This window comes from Amia ocellicauda, chromosome 20 (genome assembly GCF_036373705.1).
Source record: "Amia ocellicauda isolate fAmiCal2 chromosome 20, fAmiCal2.hap1, whole genome shotgun sequence".
Lineage (NCBI taxonomy): Eukaryota > Metazoa > Chordata > Actinopteri > Amiiformes > Amiidae > Amia > Amia ocellicauda.
The window spans coordinates 5,598,855-5,619,017 of record NC_089869.1 but is presented as its reverse complement, the minus strand read 5'-3'; the positions used below and the strand labels follow the sequence as shown (position 1 = coordinate 5,619,017).

General features: G+C 37.1%; 1 protein-coding gene across 1 annotated transcript in view; it reads right to left on the bottom strand.

Moving 5' to 3' along the window:
• sorcs3a (sortilin related VPS10 domain containing receptor 3a) overlaps positions 1–20,163 on the bottom strand; it is a 213,506-nt gene that overhangs the window by 60,747 nt on the left and 132,596 nt on the right. The window lies entirely within an intron of this gene.

The following is a 20,163-nucleotide window of genomic DNA, read 5'->3' as shown; positions in this document are numbered from 1 at the left end:
CGCACTTAACACGATTTCATTTACCACGGTTTCTGAACAACATTGTAAAATAATTAGGGAATGAATTCACTTAGCACGGTCAAGAATGTTTTAAGGTCAATTATATTACATTTGTTTATCATTAATGCATTTATTACATACATTATATAAATATAAGGCTAATACATTTCATTTTTTCATTCCCTACACTTAAATACCATTACTTGAGTTCATTTAATTGAAATATATTACGTTTTAATATTCACAATCAGTTGTATAAACAATGGATTATTCATATCCAGAACAGATTGATTGTTATAATATTAATACAAATGTATGATCACAAATCATGTTAATCTTTTGAATATATACATCTGTTGACCCTAGTTCAAAGTTTTGAATCTTAGAATAGCAGAATATCTTATTGATTGATTCACAATTAATTCATTCAATAAAATGCCTCCCCCAGGCCAATTTGTCCTTACGCTCCTTTTCATAAACAAAAATAATATCATAAGCAAAAGAGACAAATTACTTTTTTCAGCTGGAAGTAACTGACTTTCACATATTAAAACCAATTAGACCACATGGTTTAAACTTTATTACACTGACACAGAGATGGAATCTTTTCTGGTGGTCAATGCTAGGGGGGGGGGGGGAAGAAAAAAAAACACTATCTGAAGCTATTAATAATACTATTATTACTACTAAGTCTTTTGAGTGGATCAGACACAGCTACATAGACCACATGTATTTATTTTGCACTTCAATGAAATGCCCCTATATTTATATGAAGCTGAGCAAGAGCAAATTGATAGAGATTGGTCAAGGACTAATAATAATAATATTTAGTATTATTATTATATTTTTTTTTGGCAGAAGCTTTTGTCCAGGTTGACTTACAAAACATATGAGTAATACAAAGTGCAAGAATACAGTACATAATAAGTTCTGTTCACACACAAAAGGAAATGTATATTTATATTTGGGATTCGTGATTTATTCTGTAGTTTGATTTGAATAGTGACTGAAAATAAATGAAACAAAAAAAAAACGTCTCTTCTGTTTTGAAGCTTACTTACACTTGACTTACACTCTAATCACGAGCCTTACAGAGCAGATGCTACCGGCATAAAACATAGAAAAACCTGTACAAAGTTCAAAATAACACAGCCATGTTGCAAAACCTAAAATTACTCCGAGTCCTAAAGCCAAGTCAAACCTTTACTGGTTTGTTCTCAATCCTCTCGCCTTCATGCAACACAGTCTAGGGAGTCTACTCCTTGATGCAGGCAACAGACTTTAATTTCCTTCACTGTCTCTCTTGCTAATTCCCCTGAGCTCATCCACACATCTACACCACTATATCTCAGGAAGTGAGATATTACACCCTTCCTACCCATCAGCACTAGTCAGGGGACAGATGTAATGAGTCAATCCGCAGGTTGGGAGATGTTATGTTGGCCAGGTTGGCCAATTTGACCCCCACCTACTAGTGCTATATATGAAATGAATGGATTTCAGAACAAACCAAGACATGTGACATCATTGAAAGAGTGATGAGTGACACTTTGCAAGAAGAACAGATTCAATAAATGTGATAATTAAAATATTTTCTATTCACACTGCTTGGAAAAAAAAAAAAAAAAAAACATGGAATAAAACAATAAAACATTAGCACAACACATTCAAACAGCAGAGATTACTTGTGACATTACTTTTTTTTTTTTTTTAAACAAACCCTTCAAAATATCATATTTAACTCTATAAGGGCGGTGAATCTAAGTGAAGAAAAAAAAAATAGCGCTTCAGTAGCAAGACAACAGCCTGTCTCACACCAACACACATGGAGTGAGATATTGTAACCCAGCAGAAACTCGATTCCCTTCAGCATTCACACAGAACTCTTTCAAATAAACATTCAAGTTCAGAAATGAAAGCATATGCAATACAGACTAATCCTTCGAATCCACCGAGCAGAGTATTTAAACTCTTCAATATAAAATAAAAAAAACAAACATGCACAAAAAAATGTTTCAGCAATAACAGTATGAAGCTGAAAACAACACATTTACATCCAAAATATATTATATCATCAACAATATTTTTGTATTAGCGTTGCTCATTCATGCAGAAATATTAATTTAATGAAAAGAAACACACCAGTGTTTTGGGTAATTCGGTTAGAGAAATAAAGTTGAAGAACAGAATCCACTAAGGAAATGGTGAGGTGTGACAGGAGGGATATCTCTCATTTTTATCTTCACACATAAATTCTCTCACTGCAGCAATATGCAAGTGTGACTCAGAGAGCAGTAGCAGTCTTCAATTAAATGACTTTTTCTTGTACCTCTAAGGCAAATCTCATTGCGTGCCCTTTTAATGAAAAAATGAACATCTTGTTGCATAGAGAGGCCCTCAAGGATGGCGTCTGAAGACACCACTCAGCACAGCTTAAGCCACCATACCCCAGATGCACTTTATTATGACCCACTAAAATAACATCATAATAATACAAATAAATAAATAAATAAACAAGCTGCCTTCTAAACCTGCCTAATTGCTAAGCATGCCTTCTAGACAACAACCTCATATCATTTGTCATCACCTTGTAATGGAAACTTAATTAAATGGGGAGGGGGAAAAAAAAAGTAATTTTTTTTTAAATTACATTTGCATGCAGAATGGCCATTTAGAAGCATAATAAAATCTAATAGCCAGTGAAACATGGCTAAATAGCTATGTGTTGAAGGAATTCTTCTTCTTTTTTTTCTTTAATTTTAATTAATTAGCACTTTGAAATTTGGAATTAGATTAAATTGTGTGATAAGCTCAATTTAATTTCCTCTTAGCCCCCGCCAGGAGTCTCTTCTCCTACTGAACCTCACAAACAACTACGCGTCGGGAGTCAAAGTGAAGGGGGAAGGGGTGATCTACGTGGATATTGTTCATCTGAAAAATGGGGCAGATCCAGCCTATAATTCTAAGGGGATGTAATTAAAAGTGGCGTCACCTAACTCAGATGAATGGGAAACAGCTTGGTAAACAAATGAAGGTGGATCTAAAAGAATCAATTCAATTTCACGGTTAGGAAAAATAACGTGCTGGAAGTAAATAAAGGGAGCTGCAACGACAGGAATGCACACTGAACCGTGCTTGCAGTGTAAATCTCCTGATGGAAACAGCTATGGCTTGCCTGGTGTCATTGCTGGTCATTGGATGTGTTTTATTTTTCATGGCAACTGTTCTATGAGAAGCAAGTCATAAATGGTTTTGTAGTTGGCAGCCAGGTATCATTGTAGCATTGCAAAAATAACTTTCACCTGTTACTGGTTCATGGAACATGCAACACTTACAAAGTAGGCTAAGTATGGTAATGCAGGTTTTAAATGGTTGTCTGGTCAGTATTCACATTTATTATATATAGTAGTTCAGGCTATAAATAGTATAAGGTAGGGAAATGTCAGTTTATTCCTTTGGAAATGAATGGTAAAAATGGAAGAATAACTAATGGAAATGATCTTTAAGAATACACATCCTGCACATTTCAGAAATAATAAAAAAAATTATGAATACATTAAATTGACTTTTAGCATATTTGAATTTGAAAATTATAAAAGTTAAGTGTGAAGTTGAGTCATCACAGACTGCGCTTGTGTTTTATGGATTCGTTAATTTATCAAAATGAAAGCAAATGTTTGAAATAATACGTTAGCAGGAATTATAATGATAATGAGAAATCAGGGAGTTGGGGAGTTTAGAAAAAAAAAAGAAAAGTCTTTACGCATTTCTGTAGTGCATATTATTACATTTGTAAATGAATTAGATGCATGTGAGGTTGTGCATAGTATTTTATAATATCAATGATTAGCTGACCCACCATGTCTTGACCAGAACAACACTCTCTCATTAGGGTTATGGTTCAACAGGAGATGGGAATGGGAATCTAATGTTCTTTGCTGTTAATGTGGGGTGATAAAAAGGGAAGGACATTGTAAAACACACAGGAGAGTGAGTAATCTATTTATGGACATTGTTTAAAAAAATAAAATTGAATACCTTCTGCAAAGCAATTTGCCTGTGAGGGACCCTGAAGATATGTTATGGATAGTGTACAGGAGGTTTGGGAATATAATTCAATTGCAGTTTACTTTTAAGCACTAGCTAGACAGAAGACAGACTTCAAGAGTTCAAGGCATTGCACATCTTCTAAACACTTCTTTAGAGTAAGTAACCTTCAACAACTACTAACCAAAGTGAAGTGATAATGCATCAGTTTGACAGGTGAACTAAAATGTTGAGCTATAGTTTTAAAACCAGAGACCTCTTTGTTCTTTTTTAAAACAAATGTCTTGTGTCTGTCATAAAATATGCAACGGATAAATTGCTTGAACCTCCCTCTCTTCCATGATACTGATGGTTGCTTAGTAAACACCTGAAAGTTTGTTATAAACATTGGGCTAAATTCTGACAGGACAGCTAAAAGCAAGGTCACAACATCCACGCCAGACTTTAAGCAAACTGAATGTTTTGGAGTAACAGTAAAAGTACGGAATCACAGATGTATGTAAAAATGATTCATATTCTAAAATCTTTAATATTTGAAGGAGCCTTTTGGGTTCTTTTCAATCTAGACTGTGTAAAGAAGATTCAGGCCTGATCGAGAATATCCTAATCATAATAATATTAACAATAATATTTGTTAAAGCATTTTGAAAAAGTATTACATGTGTTTAAACAGTATTACATGCAATTATGAACATTCCTCTACAAATCTTTAAACATTATCATTATTATTAATATAGTTATGGTAATGGATATATTTTTAGTTCAATAATACATAAAACTATAGGATGATCTGCTCCATTTACAATACTGATGTAAAAATAATTTGGTATAACTATCTGCAGAATTGTCTAACTATGTACTTCATCAGCCTGAACAATGACAGATAGTGTCACTGGGTGAGCTTTCAACCTGCAGCTATTTGTCACCACTATGACATCTTACATTCAAAAGTTCTTAGCTGTCACAAAGAGAACTGCATTCTTATTTACTGTCTGCCACCAATAAATCACAATTCAGCAAGGAATTCGGAGACATCCCAAATGCAAGGCAAAACCAGAGCCGCTACAAATGGTTTGCAGGTGCCATTACAAAGCGCTGATATACTCTAGCACGGTGGGGTAATGCATTACAAAATTTATCATTTGCTCCACTCCTAAAATATTCCCTCATGTAGACATTTATTCTACATCATCCTTTCATTTTAAATTGGAACAATTTACATTTTTCCAACTGAATGAAGTATTCTATTGCAATTTGGAAAGAAGTACATTTATAAACGTCTTTCAAAATGTCATCTAAAAACACTGGAAGTTTGAAATGATTTTGCCCAGTTAACCCACAATTGATTATTCAGTGTTGAACAAATTTGAGTGTATGTCTGTGTATATAGGCTCTTGAAAGATGCAAACTTGTTCCTATAGACTAGTAGATTCATATTGAGGAATAATCTTTAATTTCATTTCACTTCACCTTACACTTGCTCTTACTGCTTACTTAAGCTCTATGGCAAAAAAGTCAGTTTTGTACATATAGCAAAATGCCATTATGAGCAATGACACACTACATTCCAGCCTCAGCACTTTTAATGATGTGCAATTTCAAGTTTGCATTAACTGACTTATTCATGCCATCCTAATTATCTGTCACGAACAGCGCAAGTGGATATCCAAGATCTCCGAGGTTTGCTTTCAATCTCCTAGGCATAAAGCATGTCACATCCCATATTAATAAGCTTTTAGAAAATCAATAGATCCATTATGAAAATTGCGTTAATTTAGCCTTGGTTGGAAGCAAAGCTGATATCCTGCTCACTTCTAATAACATTTGAAAGAAGGGGGAGGGGTGTGTGTGTGTGTGTGTGGGGGGGGTCTTTATGCAATAATGTGACACTTTGTAGAAGTCAGAAATAGATGTATTGAATTGACCTAAACATCTGTAAATATATACATAACTAGATTGCTGCCTGACACTCAAGAACCTGAAATGATGCTGGGACAAAAAAATATTTGTTTTGAAATACACAGGTGTACAACAATCAGCAATATATTTCAGATCATAACTATTCACCCAAATTAACATTTAATATGAAAGTAACCTTAAGTTATTTATAATTTTCAAACAACATGCAGACCCTCCATGTCATGTCATCGATTATTTGTTGTTTAATATGTTTTCTTAAAGGAGGATATAGGGTAATCACAGAATTATATAGCTAGCTAGGCAGTTATAGATTCAATGATGTGAAATTATGTATCAAGGAAATGATAATACATAGATAATATAAAATTACTCTATAATCCTGATTTAAATATATGTTTAGAAAGTACAGCGAAAAAACGTTTCGGCACCTATGGATTCATTATTTACTGAAGTAGTATACAACTAAGAGGTGATATAAGTGAACAACATATTTCCACATTATTATTATTATTATTATTATTATTATTATATGTTGTACAGATACCACTTGCCGAAATCCTTGAAAAAGTTATTTGGAAGAGGAGCAGTGCAAATTCTATAGCTTTAAAACTACAATCTGGCAAGAAAAGTCTGTGTAGGTTCTTTCTCAGTCAAATGTAAAAGCGCTGAATGATGACGCTGAAGTGTGTCCCATTTAACACCTTTCGCTTCATCCTACACCCTCACTCACTCACTCAAATACACACACTCAGACGTCAGCACATCATCACGCAAAGTACACTTGTCGAAGGGTGTAGAGAGCAAGTGTTTGATTTGGGACGCAGCCCAGGACCTGCAAACAGGGAGGGGACATGTTTTGCTGGCCTGGCTTCTGAAATGGGCAGGCAGCGCGAGAGGAACCAGATGGTCCCTGCGAGAGGCAGCGAGGTCTCATGAAAGGATATAAAAACAGCAGTCTGGCGCTCCATGTTATAAATCGAAAGCATTAATCTAGTCACTGACACAAAACTACAAGCCTGTACTTCGTAGTGGATACAAATAGGAATAGAAGAAAAAATTATAAGATAAAAACCGAAGCCGTCATTGATAACATAATAACTACACAACTGTTATTATTGAATTATTGAATAGTGAATCAATGCTGATGTGTTCACTCATATGTGAATAACAGATCAATGTACATTTTTTATTCAGCGCCCACTTATGTGTAGCGGTGCAGATTAAATACAAACTGACGCATCGGCTACAAAGATGTACATCATAGTGGTTACATTTATGATTAGAAGAAACTAGCAACTACAAAACAAGCCGCAACTGTGCACTACTATGTAATTTTCTATTGCATACGTTTTAATTTCATCCCAGCCGCGGACACGGAATTGTGATATAAATGCCTTTATTGTCATGTAATTTTTTATTATGATCGTTTGAAACATCACTTCAAAATACATTTAAATATCACTCGATAATGTCATCTACTGTAAGAGGCAATAAGTACAAACTTTTTGCACAGTGTCACAAGGGGCAGTACTTATCCTGAGAGAAGACCTCGCCATATTCTCTCCAAAGAATGTTTGTACTTTGTAATGGTCACACTGACAAAAGATGTAATGCAGGAACCAGTGTTTAAACATACATGTTAAATATATGTTACATAATTATTGTGTTACACAGCTATATTTACGCTTCTACCTTTGTCTAAATTGCATATCCATAAATAAATTCTCTTGTAATACGTCCCGGGCCTGCTGCATGTATTGTTTGTGTGTGTGTGTGTGTCAATGTAACAGTACAGAACAGTACAGTGGAAAACATGTACATGTATGTAGTTATCACTTCCACTTTGTATACTGGGATAAATGCCTTCAATCCAAAATGTATCCGCGTTTTGCTCATGTTTTTTCTTGTTTGTTTCATCCACCCAACATGCAGTGCACAAACATCATACACTGGATGTGTACTGGCTTGCAAGTTACAGGCGACCATATATGCCTGTAACAATACTCCCTAAATATAATCCATACATCCCCATATTCTTTACCTATTTGTGTAAATATGAATGATTGCAATTATTAATGTCAGTGTCATTTGATGCTGTGTTCATCTCTAAAAAGTCACCTTCAATAATATATATATATATATATATATATATACATACATACACACACATACTCACCTAAAGGATTATTAGGAACACCATACTAATACTGTGTTTGACCCCCTTTCGCCTTCAGAACTGCCTTAATTCTACGTGGCATTGATTCAACAAGGTGCTGAAAGCATTCTTTAGAAATGTTGGCCCATATTGATAGGATAGCATCTTGCAGTTGATGGAGATTTGTGGGATGCACATCCAGGGCACGAAGCTCCCGTTCCACCACATCCCAAAGATGCTCTATTGGGTTGAGTTCTGGTGACTGTGGGGGCCAGTTTAGTACAGTGAACTCATTGTCATGTTCAAGAAACCAATTTGAAATGATTCGACCTTTGTGACATGGTGCATTATCCTGCTGGAAGTAGCCATCAGAGGATGGGTACATGGTGGTCATAAAGGGATGGACGTGGTCAGAAACAATGCTCAGGTAGGCCGTGGCATTTAAACGATGCCCAATTGGCACTAAGGGGCCTAAAGTGTGCCAAGAAAACATCCCCCACACCATTACACCACCACCACCAGCCTGCACAGTGGTAACAAGGCATGATGGATCCATGTTCTCATTCTGTTTACGCCAAATTCTGACTCTACCATCTGAATGTCTCAACAGAAATCGAGACTCATCAGACCAGGCAACATTTTTCCAGTCTTCAACTGTCCAATTTTAGTGAGCTTGTGCAAATTGTAGCCTCTTTTTCCTATTTGTAGTGGAGATGAGTGGTACCCGGTGGGGTCTTCTGCTGTTGTAGCCCATCCACCTCAAGGTTGTATGTGTTGTGGCTTCACAAATGCTTTGCTGCATACCTCGGTTGTAACGAGTGGTTATTTCAGTCAAAGTTGCTCTTCTATCAGCTTGAATCAGTCGGCCCATTCTCCTCTGACCTCTAGCATCAACAAGGCATTTTCGCCCACAGGACTGCCGCATACTGGATGTTTTTCCCTTTTCACACCATTCTTTGTAAACCCTAGAAATGGTTGTGCGTGAAAATCCCAGTAACTGAGCAGATTGTGAAATACTCAGACCGGCCCATCTGGCACCAACAACCATGCCACGCTCAAAATTGCTTAAATCACCTTTCTTTCCCATTCAGACATTCAGTTTGGAGTTCAGGAGATTGTCTTGACCAGGAGCACACCCCTAAATGCATTGAAGCAACTGCCATGTGATTGGTTGGTTAGATAATTGCATTAATGAGAAATTGAACAGGTGTTCCTAATAATCCTTTAGATGAGTGTATAGCTCTGGAAAAAATTAAGAAACCACTTAACATTGATTTCTGAATTAAGAGCTGTATAGATAGATAGATAGATAGAGAGAGAGATTAATTATAGAAATGTCTGGACTTCGATTACAAAATGCATACATTAGAATACACATTAAATCCATGGTGAGTGCATTACTTTACATGGTTGTACGGTACAGATACACTCTAAGACAGTATTTCTAGGTGGTATCTGTATGTGTCAACAGTGAATGTTTCACTCGAGAACTGCTCTCATGCAGATATATTTTAACAAGAATATGTATGCTAACCTAATATAAAGGGATACTGGCAAGCATTACATTTGCCCTTCTGTTGAATATACCCATCTGGAATAAGCTGTTTGTTTCCTTTTAAAATTGAAGGGAACACAGCCCACCTTTTCTGTTTAGTGTAAAACTTTTTAAACTAATTCCAAATGTATCATACATGGAAACATCACCGTTATATTGGATATAGGATGAATATATATCACGTTGTAGTGAGTACGATTGAGGTTTAATATTTAGAACTGTTAAGAAGGAAACCATTTTTAAGACATGAGTTCTGAACACAAAGAACAAAAGCAAGAGCAGAATAAACGAACGAGTGAATTAAACAAATAAATCATGAACAAATACATAACATAACATAACTGAAATGAAAATGGACACATTTCTGAACAAAAAGTAATTTAATATCAACATATTTTCTCTCTGTGCATGAACAATAGGCAAAATCTCATTGGTATGTATGTTGGGTGCAACATCTAATTTGTTATGTGCACTGTACACCTTTATTGCGGTTACTGTAAGCGATAAGCAGTTAAGCAGACAGACTGTGAATAAACCCATTGATTACCACTTATGCAAACCTATGTAAAGCTTTCTTAAGGTGTGAAAAACTAGAGGAGCTGGATGAGTATGTTCAGGTTGTTTTCTCAGTTATTTTCTTGATGTAATACAGCGAAAATGTGACCACTCCAACTGTATTGTTGGGTGGGATTTAATACAACTAGGTTAGATGGAGGAAGCACCTAGCTTATGAAGTTTAAATCCACTGCATTTTTCTTAAAATAAACACATTTTTAATCATTGTGCTCAAATTAACTGAATTTGGTGGGTTTTTTGAGGCATCAAGTGATATCTGTCCATTTATTAAAGTTTGAAAAGGTTGTCATGTGACCATCCGGAGTGCTTGACTTGTTAATTGTCACAGCATGACACTGATATATTGATAAATTGTTAGCTCTATTTGCAAATTCCAAATCAATGTATGTTATATAAAATGTTATATCTGTTCAGGGATTCCAAACAAGGAATCACTTAAAACAACAAACTCTGTCTGTCTGTTCTTTATCATTGGCTTTCAAACTGATAGTGTGCACTGTTTCCCAACTCTCACCCTGGGGCCCCACTGTCCAGATGTTTCCACTTAATTGAAACCATCATTGAAGGAATTACTTGCCAAAATTAACTTTTAAATTCGTTTACATAGGCTTACAAAAAAGGTGTCTTGCAAAGGGTTGGAGAATTGTATATTTAACTTGACATGTCCAACTGTTTTAAATGATTAATAAGCTATGATTAGGCAAATTATTATTTCAATTAAGAGAGGGTCCTTACACTGGGTCCCCAGGAGTAGGGTTGGGTACCACTGATTTAGAGTGTCTGTAACAATAATGTAATCAACAAACAAATGATTCCAACACAGCAATGATGTTGGCATCCAATGATAAATCCCCTATTGCCTAATTCAATTCAAAGGCCACTTGTGATAGCTATAGGATATTAAGTATATGAGTGCATCTGTAATATGCGTGACTCTCCATTATTTGAATTTTCCAGCAAAAAAACCTACATGCTCTCATGGATTGGAAGAATATACAATGTGCCAATAAAAGGAATAAGTTTGACATCAGCTAAAATATGGTAACCAAAAAGGGCATGTAGGTAAAATCATCTCTATTATATTTGACATTTCCTGCATCATAAGCCTCATGGCATTGCTTCCACATGGGTTTCTCATTAAAATCTTGGCTCTTTTTTGTCTAACAGTGCTGCATCAGAAGTCAGGTTTGACCCATTTGAATCAGGTATTCTGTTTTAACGAGAAAGGTCTCTGTTACCTACGACAATGCAGACTGAAAGGCTACAAGATGAGAGAAAACTGTCTTTGTTGTGTAGGGAGAGTTTCAAGAAACTTGGATGTAACAGAGATATGTGATCTTGAAATAATGTTTTTGTTGAGATATGAACTGTAAAAATAAAAAAGAGAATTGTGTTATAAACTATCATATCAGTTTTAAAGCAATTTACCATGTATTCTACTAACCTTTTCTGTGGTAATCATTCCTTATTCATGCCACATGACCCTTGCAGTGGGGTGGCTTCTAAAACCGATCTGTAACCGTAACTGAAACTGCCTGTATGTTATCGTTTTCTTCTTTACTCCTTTTTGTGATGATTTTTTGTTTGTTTGTTTTATGCAGCATCATTTCCTCACCCTGTATTTCTATTCAGAGCAACACAAAATGTTGACACCATCTAGTGAGAGCCCCTGGGAGATGAGCCGAGTCTACACAGGGTTGTTTTCAAGTGAATGTATTAAGAATGTAATGCATCGCCAGTCGGCTTGTCATTATTAGAGCTGCATGGGGAGTTGGTGGGGCCCATAACTGGCCACAGCTTTCCCAAAACACACATTTCTAGTTGGGCCCTTCCCTGTACCTGCATATGCCATTCACACATGCTAAGACCATTTCCAAGACATAAGATTTAATTTGTATTAATTCATACTATTGACTCATACACCAAACAAGTCCGACACTTTTGGCTCATTTATTATATATTTATAAATGCCTTATTGTGCAAAGTGTGTGCATAATGCTGTATAATTACGATAATTATGCCTTTAAATTTATACCACTTATGAAACTTAAATCCTGGAAAGGAACTAGACGTGATTCACAAACAACCACAGCATTGCAATTACGTTTAATCAACAGCACTTGTAGCTGTGCATGAATTCCATGATGTCCCAAACCATTAGGGTAATTTATTTATGTGTATTACTGCTAATGAACTTCCCAATAAATTGTGGATATGTTTATACACTCCTAACAAATGCATTCTGCAGAGATTGCTTTAGGCGTATCAAAAAGTATTCAAAGATGTATTGGGTGGAAAGAAAAAGCTAACTTTGGCAGTAGTAATCCGATAGAGACTAAGCAAACTAACGTCTAAGTCAATATTCTACCTGGGCAGCTTGAGACATTTGCAATACAGATAGAAAAGATCCACTGGGTGGAATTTCCCCCATGCTCTGTAATTTTCTCACATGTGACTTCATCCTATTAAAATAATCTATTTTCCCGGTGTCTGCGTTGCCACTGAGAAAATGTGAAGGACTGCTAACAAATTACACATAATGTATTCAAACAGCATCAGTCACTTATTTAGAGTAGCCACGCGATTCTCCCCAGCTACTTAATTAAATACAGACAGAGTTATTTTGTCTACTGCACCCTTGATCTTACCGAGCGCTAACTTACAGACTCCAGCCCCTGTAGTGTTTAAGCACATACTTTAAAAGAGAATATTTAGAGCGTATATAATTAATAATTATGTAAATAATAATTGAGAAAATTTTGAGGCTAGGAATTCCAGCTGTTATGCAGTTTCATAACCCTCCCCTCTCCTCCCGGTTACTCAAAAGTTGTATACACAAGCACTATAATGAAAGCTGCATTCTTACCTTTGTTTTATATTAAAATAATAATAATAATAATAATAATAATAATAATAATAATAATAATAATAATAAAGACGTTTGGCACAGGAAATTCACAAGGCTTTTACACAGTTCTTTGAGATAGGCCGCAATATAAAGTGTATTTCAATTTTATATGTAGTCTAGCTGGGCTGTAAATAGGAATGTGGAAAGGGAGGGCAGAGGAAATGAATGGTGAAGACACTGACATAAGCACAGCTCAAGTGGTGTAATTTTGCAGTTAAAAGTCGAGCACTGTGGTCCTATCCAAAGGATATTTTTACACCTCTTAAATCTTAAGTGCTGCTCTGCTTTATAAACACTTTCATTAGAAACCTTTGTAGCCATCTGTACATCATCCTGCGTTTTAACAATAAAGAATACCAAAACTGATCAAATATGCTTTTGTAAATAATTAAATTCTCTAAATCATCATTTATCTTCTACAAACCAGGACCTCACCTACTGTCTCAGCATCAAAGCGAGAAAAGCAGTCCAGCTAAATAGCCTATCCTCATTCATTGTTTATATTTACTGGTTTCTAAAAGGGCAGTATGGGTTAATTACAATCAAATTAAATCTAACGTTTTTTAATTAAACACAAATGTATGAAATCTGAATTTTTTCTTTAGCTGAATTGAGGTATATAAATGTTATTTCAGATAAGCTGTGAATTTACTGAATCAGGGTATATTATATATATAATGGATCTTATCTAACAATTAAGAAGGATAAAAATATGACTACTGTGCTGTGGAAAATTACATTATTTTAGATATTAAACTGAAGCACAATGGGATTAGAAAGGGGAGAGTTCAGTATAAATGACATTTGCTTAAGTCACAATAATGTAAATACTAATTTTATATTTAAAATGTCAATATATAAATAATATAATGGTGCTGCATTACAAGCTTTATTGTTTAACTGTTAGCTGTACTGTGATTTTAAGATTGTTTAAGGAGGCATGATTGATGGTATTTATCTAGATAATCCTCTGCATCAACTATTTTATAAGGCTTTTACTTAATATGGAAATATCCTAGAGATCCTATTGCATAAGATAAAAATGTACTGCTTCTACTTAAAAAAATATATATATATATTTTTATCCTAATCTACTATTTGGTTGTGATTTTTGTTTATATACAGTACTGTGCAAATGTTTTAGGCAGGTGTGAAAAAATGATGTAAAGTAAGAATGCTTTCAAAAATAGACATGTTAATAGATTATATTTATTAATTAACTAAATGTAAAGCGAGTGAACAGAAGACAAATCTACATCAAATCCAGATTTGGTGTGACCACCCTTTGCCTTCAAAACAGCATCAATTCTTCTAGGTACACTTGCACAAAGTCAGGGATTTTGTAGGCATATAGTCAGGTGTATGATTAAACAATTATACCAAACAGGTGCTAATGATCATCAATTCAATATGTAGGTTGAAACAATCGTTAACTGAAACAGAAACAGCTGTGTAGGAGGAATAAAACTAGGTGAGGAACAGCCAAACGAGATTGCTGAAGTTTACCGTCAAAAGTCATACACCAGGGTGAGACTGAGCACAGCAACAAGACACAAGGTAGTTATACTGCATCAGCAAGGCCTCTCCCAGGCAGACATTTCAAGGCAGACAGGGGTTTCCAGATGTGCTGTCCAAGCTCTTTTGAAGAATCACAAAGAATCGTGCAATGTTGAGGACCGTAGACACAATAGTCAGAAGTCTGGTCAGAAGTGGCCTTCATGGAAGACTTGCAGCCAAAAAGACATACCTCCGACGTGGCAACAAGGCCAGCGACTCTATGCATGAAAACACAGGAACTGGGGTGCAGAAAAATGGCAGCAGGTGCTCTGGAGTGAGGAGTCAAAATTATAAAAATGTGGCTGTAGCAGAAGGCAGTTTGTTCGCCGAAGGGCTGTAGAGAGTGGTACACGAATGAGTGTCTGCAGGCAACAGTGAAGCATGGTGGAGGTTCCTTGTGAGTGGGGGCTGCATTTCTGCAAATGGAGTTGGGGATTTGGTCAGATTGAATGGTCTCCTCAATGCTGAGAAGTACCGGCAGATACTTATCCATCATGCAGTACCATCAGGGAGGCATCTGATTGGCCCCAAATGTATTCTGCAGCATGACAGCGACCCCAAACATACAGCGAAATCATTAAGAACTATCTTCAGCGTAAAGAACAAGGAGTCCTGGAAGTGATGGTATGGCCCCCACAGAGCCCTGATCTCAACATCATCGAGTCTGTCTGGGATTATATGAAGACAGAGAAGCAACTGAGGCTGCCTAAATCCACAGAAGAACTGTGGTTAGTTCTCCAAGATGATTGGGCCAACCTACCTGCCGAGTTCCTTCAAAAACTGTGTGCATGTGTACCTAGAATTGATGCTGTTTTGAAGGCAAAGGGTGGTCACACCAAATATGGATTTGATATATATATATATATATATATATATATATATATATATATATATATATATATATATATATATATATATATATATACACACACACTCACCTAAAGGATTATTAGGAACACCATACTAATACTGTGTTTGACCCCCTTTCGCCTTCAGAACTGCCTTAATTCTACGTGGCACTGATTCAACAAGGTGCTGAAAGCATTCTTTAGAAATGTTGGCCCATATTGATAGGATAGCATCTTGAGGTTGATGGAGATTTGTGGGATGCACATCCAGGGCACGAAGCTCCCGTTCCACCACATCCCAAAGATGCTCTATTGGGTTGAGATCTGGTGTCTGTGGGGGCCAGTTTAGTACAGTGAACTCATTGTCATGTTCAAGAAACCAATTTGAAATGATTCGACCTTTGTGACATGGTGCATTATCCTGCTGGAAGTAGCCATCAGAGGATGGGTACATGGTGGTCATAAAGGGATGGACATGGTCAGAAACAATGCTCAGGTAGGCCGTGGCATTTAAACGATGCCCAGTTGGCACTAAGGGGCCTAAAGTGTGCCAAGAAAACATCCCCCACACCATTACACCACCACCACCAGCCTGCACAGTGGTAACAAGGCATGATGGATCCATGTTCTCATTCTGTTTACGCCAAATTCTGACTCTACCATCTGAATGTCTCAACAGAAATCGAGACTCATCAGACCAGGCAACATTTTTCCAGTCTTCAACTGTCCAATTTTGGTGAGCTTGTGCAAATTGTAGCCTCTTTTTCCTATTTGTAGTGGAGATGAGTGGTACCCGGTGGGGTCTTCTGCTGTTGTAGCCCATCCGCCTCAAGGTTATATTTGTTGTGGCTTCACAAATGCTTTGCTGCATACCTCGGTTGTAACGAGTGGTTATTTCAGTCAAAGTTGCTCTTCTATCAGCTTGAATCAGTCGGCCCATTCTCCTCTGACCTCTAGCATCAACAAGGCATTTTCGCCCACAGGACTGCCGCATACTGGATGTTTTTCCCTTTTCACACCATTCTTTGTAAACCCTAGAAATGGTTGTGCGTGAAAATCCCAGTAACTGAGCAGACTGTGAAATACTCAGACCGGCCCGTCTGGCACCAACAGCCATGCCACGCTCAAAATTGCTTAAATCACCTTTCTTTCCCATTCAGACATTCAGTTTGGAGTTCAGGAGATTGTCTTGACCAGGACCACACCCCTAAATGCATTGAAGCAACTGCCATGTGATTGGTTGGTTAGATAATTGCATTAATGAGAAATTGAACAGGTGTTCCTAATAATCCTTTAGGTGAGTGTATATACACTCACCTAAAGGATTATTAGGAACACCATACTAATACTGTGTTTGACCCCCTTTCGCCTTCAGAACTGCCTTAATTCTACGTGGCATTGATTCAACAAGGTGCTGAAAGCATTCTTTAGAAATGTTGGCCCATTTTGATAGGATAGCATCTTGCAGTTGATGGAGATTTGTGGGATGCAAATCCAGGGCACGAAGCTCCCGTTCCACCACATCCCAAAGAAGCTCTATTGGGTTGAGATCTGGTGACTGTGGGGGCCAGTTTAGTACAGTGAACTCATTGTCATGTTCAAGAAACCAATTTGAAATGATTTGACCTTTGTGACATGGTGCATTAACCTGCTGGAAGTAGCCATCAGAGGATGGGTACATGGTGGTCATAAAGGGATGGACATGGTCAGAAACAATGCTCAGGTAGGCCGTGGCATTTAAACGATGCCCAATTGGCACTAAGGGGCCTAAAGTGTGCCAAGAAAACATCCCCCACACCATTACACCACCACCACCAGCCTGCACAGTGGTAACAAGGCATGATGGATTCATGTTCTCATTCTGTTTACGCCAAATTCTGACTCTACCATCTGAATGTCTCAACAGAAATCGAGACTCATCAGACCAGGCAACATTTTTCCAGTCTTCAACTGTCCAATTTTGGTGAGCTTGTGCAAATTGTAGCCTCTTTTTCCTATTTGTAGTGGAGATGAGTGGTACCCGGTGGGGTCTTCTGCTGTTGTAGCCCATCCGCCTCAAGGTTGTACGTGTTGTGGCTTCACAAATGCTTTGCTGCATACCTCGGTTGTAACGAGTGGTTATTTCAGCCAAAGTTGCTCTTCTATCAGCTTGAATCAGTTGGCCCATTCTCCTCTGACCTCTAGCATCAACAAGGCATTTTCGCCCACAGGACTGCCGCATACTGGATGTTTTTCCCTTTTCACACCATTCTTTGTAAACCCTAGAAATGGTTGTGTGTGAAAATCCCAGTAACTGAGCAGATTGTGAAATACTCAGACCGGCCCGTCTGACACCAACAACCATGCCACGCTCAAAATTGCTTAAATCACCTTTCTTTCCCATTCAGACATTCAGTTTGGAGTTCAGGAGATTGTCTTGACCAGGACCACACCCCTAAATGCATTGAAGCAACTGCCATGTGATTGGTTGGTTAGATAATTGCATTAATGAGAAATTGAACAGGTGTTCCTAATAATCCTTTAGGTGAGTGTATATATATATATATATATATATATATATATATATATATATATATATATATATAGTTAAAATTACTATATATAATCATCATATTCACCAGACTCTGCCCATATCGATCCACTGCTGGATGTAGGCCTCCCCAAGGTTTCCATGCCTTTCAATTAGCAGCATCTCTTTTCCAGGTCATGCCAGTAAAGCTTCTTATGTTGTCTTCCAATCTTTTATGTGGTTTTCTTTTTTTAATCTCTTTGGGATGCATTCTGTAATTTATTTTTGCACATCTTTGGCCTGTTCTTCTTGCAGTGTATCCGGCCCATTGCCATTTTAACATTTTCACTCTTTCAATTATGTCACACACTTTTGTTTGGTCTCAGACCTATTAATTTGTTTTCCGGTTTCTTCTTGTTATTCCGAGCATGCATCTTTGACTTGTTTGCAATTCCTGTATAATTTTTACATTTTGTGACCAAGGTTTCAGAGCACTGGCAAGAGGCATTGATCAAATACTTTTCTCTTCAGACAAATGGGTAGATTTCCTTTCAATTACTACATATATATACACACACACACACATTAAACATATGGTTAAGTAAATAGGTTACGACGTCTACCTTTTGTTAAAACCTATGTACATGAGAACTATTCTAAAATTTATTTTGAAAGCATTTTTTTTTTTATTTCCATACTGCATGCTGAATTATCTGGAGGGCAAAAATACAGTCTCTACTTGTTTTGTTTTTTAATGAGGTCTCATTTGCAGAGCAGAGTGCAAACGACACACCACATTTTCTCCCAAGATGTAGGCTAAATTATAGTGCAGTTGACATGCAAGTGTCAGTATAGCAAGACTCATGAGCAGTACAATGTAGAAGGCAGTACAACAAGGGATGATAAGATTAAAATACGTAAATGGTGTCTGCCTAGTCACAATAGCCATCCTGAGATAGGTAGAGATACAAACATAGAATGGCATATGCACCACAAAGAACCAGGATAGTAAAAATAAACAGGTCAAAAATAGGTTCAAGAACAAGAAAAAGCACAACACTCTTTCACATATAATGGGATTGATGCAGCACGTAGCGAGAACAATCTTTTCACCTGGCCCCAGCTGATGACTTGCAGGACGAGCACCACAGACACCTGACATCTACAAAGCCAGTGAGCTGAGAAATTCACTGCAGATGCTGGGCAGATTTCTGTAAACTCATGTGGCACCTTCAGGTCATAATACACTGCTGAAAGTCTGTTGGACATGTGCAGGGGTTTTTCTATCTGCTGTCTTTCAGGGCCATCAGCAGTCTTGGGTTTCTTCCATCCAGTCAGTGCCACTGTTTTTTGTACTGAATATAAAGCAGTATATATTTTAAAATAAACAAGTAATTGCTCATTAGACCAAAAGAAACAAAAATAAAACATTCAGTGGCCCAGAGGAAGAAAAGTCAGGGACTCCAAATTGAAAGTATCCAAACATTATTTTCTGTGCAGCAGTGTGCTCTGCATAACACAAAGGAGAACTTGCTGGAAATCCACAACATAACCCTTACGCAACTCTGCACCTTCAAAATCTGGCACAGAGGTCAGTTATGCCGAGTTCCTTAATGGCGTTACATTATATGTGAATCCCAGATGACCAGATGCCAACCCCCTCTCTTGCAGTCAGGAGTATTCTTTCAGTGGACTAATCTGGTCCTAAGAAAGCAATATCTCCCCCAAGCACTCTTTGGTTTTCTTCCAGTGCTCTTGAATTTCAGGATTTTCACCATGCTCGTACAGCAGACTGAAGTGGAGAGAAATCTCAGGGAAATCCAAACATGGCAGGAGGCAAACTCAACACAAAAGAAATGCCTGAACCAAAATAGGAGACTTGGTCCTCTCGAAAGAGCACTCAACCATGCCCATGTCTTATTCCATCACAAACAGACTTGGAAGTTGTTCCCAAATGGATGTTGATATCACCTCTGAAACTGATAACATTAGAAAAGTGAAGATCAGTGTACATTTCTATCCTTAATGCACCAGAAAGAAAACCATGGAGGCATTTCATACTGATATAATGATCCACAGAGTAAAACT